Source organism: Mirounga leonina, unplaced genomic scaffold (genome assembly GCF_011800145.1).
Source record: "Mirounga leonina isolate KUSES-001 unplaced genomic scaffold, KU_Mleo_1.0 Mir_447, whole genome shotgun sequence".
Taxonomy (NCBI): Eukaryota; Metazoa; Chordata; class Mammalia; order Carnivora; family Phocidae; genus Mirounga; species Mirounga leonina.
Genome location: NW_023270757.1, coordinates 8,615,074 through 8,621,385, shown reverse-complemented (window position 1 = coordinate 8,621,385; position 6,312 = coordinate 8,615,074).

The following is a 6,312-nucleotide window of genomic DNA, read 5'->3' as shown; positions in this document are numbered from 1 at the left end:
AAAGAAAGAAAGAAAGAAAGAAAGAAAGAAAGAAAGAAAGAAAGAAAATGTATCAAAATTGGAAAGGAAGAAGTAAAATTTTCCGTTTGCTGATGATATGACCTTATGTGTAGAAAACCCCTAAGATCAAAAACAAACAAACAAACAAACAACAACAAAAAACCCTGCTACAACTAACAAATTTATTCAGCAAAGTAGCAGGATACAAAGTCAACACACAAAAATCAATTGCGTTTCTATACACTAATAATGAACAATCTGGAAAGGAAATTATGGAAACAATTCTATTTATAATTGCATCAAAAAGAATAAAATACTTGTGAATTAATTTAACAAAGGTGGTCAAAACTTGAACATTGAGTACTACAAAATATTGCTGAAAGACATAAAAAATATACTAAATGGAAACACACCCCATGTTCATGGATTGGAAGAGAGTATTGTGATCTACAGATGCAATGCAATCCCTATCAAAATCCCATGATATTTTTTTGCAGAAATAGAAAAACTCATTCTAAAGTTCATATAGAACCTCAAGGGACTCCAAATACCCAAAAAATTTTGAAAACAAAAACAAAAATAAAAACAAAGTTAAATGATTTATACTTTCTGATTTCAAAACTTACTGCAAAGCTACAGTATCAAAACAGTGTGGTTCCAGCATAAAAGTAGACACACAGACCAATGGAATAAAATAGCACAGGAACAAACCCTCACATATATGTTCAAATAATTTTTGATGAAGGTACCAAGAAGGTTCAATGAGGAAATCACCATCTTTTCAACAATGGTGCTGGGAAAACTGGATATCCACCTAAAAAAGAAATAATTTGCACCCTTATCAAATACTGTATACAAAACTTAACTCAAAATTACCTAAGACTTAAATTACAACTTAAACTATAAAATTCTTAGATGAAAACATTAATGTAAAAGCTTCATGATATTAAATCTGGCAATAATTTCTTATATATGATAGCAAAGTCACAGACAACAAAAGAAAAAAAAATAGACAAAGTAGACTTCATGAAAATATTGAAATTTTGTGCACCAAAAAAATCTATCAGAGTAAAATGGTAACCCACAGAATGAGAGAAAATATTTGCAAAACATAGATTGTTAAAGGGTTAATATCCAAATAGCAAACCCCTAAAACACAACAAAAACAACCCAATTCAAAAGTCAGCAAAGGACTTGAATATACATCTCTCTAAAGAAGATACACACATGGCCTGTAATCATACAAAAATGCTCATCATCACCAGTTATTCAGAAAACGCAAATGAAAGCTATAATGAGATACTACTTTATGCCCATTAGGATGGCTACTAGTAAAAAAGTTTTAATTAACAAAAGACAAAAAAGAGCCAATGCTGGTGAGGCTGTGGAGAAATTAGAACCCTCACACACTGATATGAGGTAGATATGTAAAATTGTAGAGCCAACAGTGTGGCAGACAAAATGATGGTTCCTCAAAAAATTAAAAATAGAATTACCAAGCAATCTATCAATTCCACTTCTGAATGTATAAACAAAATAATTGAAAGCAGGATCTCAAAGAGGTATTTGTACACCCACATTCATAGCAGCATTATTTACAATAGCTAAAATATGGATGCAATCCAAGTGTCCACGTATCCATGGGAAAGATGAGCAAAATGTAGTGTATATACATATGCACTATATATATATATATATATATATATGATGAGATATTATTCCACATTTTTTTATTTTATTATGTTATGTTAATCACCATACATTGCATCATTCGTTTTTGATGTAGTGTTCCATGATACATTGTTTGTGTATAACACCCAGAGCTCAATTCAGTATGTGCCCTCTTTAATACCCATCACCATGCTAACCCATCCCCCCACACCCTCCCCTCTAGAACCCTCAGTTTATTTCTCAGAGTCCATAGTCTCTGATGGTTCATCTCTCCCTCTGATTTCCCCCCCTTCATTTTTCCCTTCCTACTATCTTCTTCTTCTTCTTTTTTTTTATCATATAATGTATTATTTGTTTCAGAGATACAGGTCTGTGATTCAACAGTCTTACACAATTCATAGCGCCCACCATAGCACATACCCTCCCCAATGTCTATCGGCCACCCCTTCCCTCCCACCCCCCACCACTCCAGCAACTCTGTTTGTTTCCTGAGATTAAGAATTCCTCATATCAGGGGCGCCTGGGTGGCTTAGTCGTTAAGCGTCTGCCTTCAGCTCAGGTCCTGATCCCAGGGTCCTAGGATCGAGCCCCATATCGGGCTCACTGCTCTGTGGGGAAGCCTGCTTCGCCCTCTCCTACTCCCCCTGCTTGTGTTCCCTCTCTCACTATGTCTCTCTCTGTCAAATAAATAAATGAATAAATAAATAAGAATTCCTCATATCAGTGAGAGCATATGATACATGTCTTTCTCTGACTTATTTCGCTCAGCATAATACCCTTCAGTTTCATCCACCTCATTGCAACTGGAAAGATTTCATTCCTTTTGATGGCTGCATAATATTCCATTGTATATATATACCACCTCTTCTTTATCCATTCATCTGTCGATGCACATCTCGGCTCTTTCCATAGTTTGGCTATTGTGGACATTGCTGCTATAAACATTGGGGTGCACATACCCCTTCAGATCACTCCATTTGTATCTTTGGGGTAAATACCCAGTTATGCAATTGCTGGGTCATATGGTAGCTCTATTTTCAACTTTTTGAGGAACCTCCATACTGTTTTTAAGGGAAGGAAATTCTGACATATGATACAACATGGATGAAACTTGCAGACATTATGCTAAGTGAAATAAGCCCATCACAAAAAGACAAATATTGTATGATTTCACTTATGTGAGGTATTTAATGTAGTCAAAATCACAGAGACAGAATGTGGAATGGTGATTTCTAGGGGCTAGTGTGAGAGAGGGAAGGAAATAGGGAGGTATGTAAAATGGGTATGGAGTTTCAGTTTTACAAGATGAAAAGAATTATGGAAATGCTGGTAATAGTTTCACAACATTATGAATGATATTAAACCACTGAACCAAACACTTAAAAATGATTAAGATGGTAAATTGTGTTATGTGTATTTTAGAAATTCTGAGCAAGACTAAGAAAATAAAATAGAGAAAAAATAGGTAATCAGTATTTAGTATGAAATTGAAAATCACTAATGATTCAACAGACTTTAAAGAAATAGGAAGAGGAATTTATGGTAATCTTTATGCTAATGAATTCAACAGCTAAAATTAAATTAATAAATTTCTTGAAAACTAAACCTTGAAAAAATTAGACAATAAAGAGTAAGTAGTGTGAATAGTCCTGTACCTATTAAAAAAAGTATATCCATAATCAAGGAGCAATCCAAATAAACATAAAAATAAATGATTAATGACTAATAAGTTAATTAAGCAAACTGAACTGGATACAGAGTTATCAACAGAATTGATACAAAAATTACTTGTATTTACTTATATTATCAAAAATGCAATTAGGTAAATAGTAAACATATACTTTACATAATAGGATGAGAAACAATGAAATGCTTATAAATAAATCCACAGAAAAATCTAAAACATTATTAAGGGCAATTTTTAAAAAAATTAAATACATGCATGATAACCATGTTCATGGACTGTACCGTTCATTTCTCCCTTTACTGAGCCATAGAATCAATAAAATCTTGAAGAAGGAAAGGAGGAAGGAAGGAAGGAAGGAAGGAAGGAAGGAAGGAAGGAAGGAGGGAGGGAAGATAAAAGTAGCCTAAAAGAATCCGGCTAGGCAAAAGATAGATTTCATTAGTAAGACTGATAAAGATCAGGAGAAGAAAATAGGTGAAATTCTATATTCTATGTTTTAAGTCCCCAGTTGATAGATATTAAACATCTATTATTCAGACAGTTCTTTTGGTTAAATTCTATAATTAGAAGAGATAGCAAGCTAAAACTCTTGAAGTTTCTCTAAGATAAATGACTCTAATATATTCATGAACAGCTACCTAAATCTGATATTTTTTTAATAAAGGAAAGATATTCATTAAAATAAGTAGAACATAAGTATTTAATTGCAATGGTTTTTCTACTTTTGGAATATAAGCAGATTATATATTGGAAAACCTCAAAAATGCTTTTATTTGCCCTCTTTTAATGACCTCCATGTCATCAGTCCCAGTTTATTTATTCTATTTTGAAGACTTAGTATTGTTTTACAGATATGAGTTGTTTCTTTAGAATTCAGAATCCCTTTCTTTTTTTTCCCCCTGTTCTTTTAATAGAGAAGTGATTTTATAAATGGCAATTAAAACCTTTGGCCAGGGTGCCTGGGTGGCTCAGTTGGTTAAGCGACTGCCTTCAGCTCAGGTCATGATCCTGGAGTCCCGGGATCGAGTCCCACATCGGGCTTCCTGCTCAGCGGGGGGTCTGCTTCTCCCTCTGACCCTCTTCCCGCTCGTGCTCTCTGTCTCTCATTCTCTCTCTCTCAAATAAATAAATAAAATCTTAAAAAATAAAAAATAGATAAATAAATAAAACCTTTGGCCAGGTCACATAAACTGTAATATAATTTGGTGTGTGAAGACAGTGTGAGCACACTCTCCCCTCCATATTTGCCCACAATCTTTATTTGTGAGAGCTTTCTTTTTTTTTTTTTTTTAAGATTTTATTTATTTATTTGAAGGAGAGAGAAAGGATGAGAGGGGGGAGGGTCAGAAGGAGAAGCAGGCTCTCCGCTGAGCAGGGAGCCCGATGCGGGACTCGACCCCGGGACTCCAGGATCGTGACCTGAGCCGAAGGTGGTCGCTTAACCAACTGAGCCACCCAGGCACCCCTGTGAGAGCATTCTTGATGGGGTTAAGTGTAGTTATGGAACAGAGAACCACACTGATATTTGCTAGTACTGCTAAGAGGACATTGTGTTTCTACACACAGAAATCTCTTGCTGCCTAGACTGAGATCCTTTTTTTCAAATGAGTATTAGGTTTGATAACTTGTCATCTCCTTAGGTCATGTATCAGGCTGCTGTCTACATATTGGGAAGTGCTTAAAATGTTATTATAATAAAAAGACAGATAAGTTTACTTAAACTTTAGAATGATGCACTTTTCTTTATCTGTGATTATTCTAAATTTGTACTGTTCTAAGTAAGCCTATTTATATATAATATGCAATCTGTATGTCAATTGTATACTGAATTTCATTAGTAGTTTACTAAAATCTGGCTATGATAAATTAGCAAAATGCTTAATTAAACTTTATACTAGATTCATGTAAACTTAGCTTCTTTTTTTTAACAGGCAGAATAACGAGTTGTTATAAGAGAAAGATCTGCACAGGTGTTTGTATTGAATCCTTAAAGTGTGATTGTATGTGCTTGTGGGGGTATTCATTTATTATTCATCTCTAACTTTTTTTGTTCTGAATAAATATAATTTCTTGAATTACAGGTAACATAATATTATGAATCACCCTCATGAATCATCCCACACTTCACAAACTGAAAACATGTTGTGTGTATCCACATGGTAATATCTGAAGTACCTATACTTTAGGTACCCCCCCCCCACCACAAACACACGTTCAAACGCACATCCATAAAGAGACTCTCCCTTTAATATTTGCTATATCTGCAAATTCAGAATGGGCGAACAAGAAGACATCACTCTGGTTCAGCAACTATTCTAATTCTCTTAAGAGATTGGCATGACTGAATCCAAAGAATATTTTTCTTCAGTGAGATTTTCATTTATGCATCCAAATTTGAAAAAAAATATGGTGGTCGTTGTTCTTTATACTATTTTAGTATTGGGATAATTAGGTGAATCACTCATGATAAATAGGTTTATGCTAAAAAAATAGGTTTATGCTAAACAGATGCATTTATGTCATGAGGCATCATATAGAACATAATGCCACATCAAGCAAAACATGAATAAGTTTTGATTTATAAGAGAATTACAAGGTTCAGGATTGACGACCAGGTTTTTCCATGCTTTCCTAAAGCTTTATGTAGTATAAATATATTAATTGGCTAAAAGATAAAGAAACATAACTGTAATAAATGGCCCTTCAAAAGAGTCTAAGAACCTGATCAATCTTCCAGTTGGAGAGCCTCTGGTATGATAATAGGAAAACTATGCCTCTTACATTACAAGAGGTTGATCTACTTTTTCCACATTGTTGAACAAATCCAGCAAGAATAGTCTTGAACAAAAGGCAGAAAAAACAATAATTTGTGGATTTGAATTTAGGTCCAACAAATCAACAGCAACCAAAAAATTCCCAAACATTTTCTGTTAAGTTCCATAGAGGTTAAAATT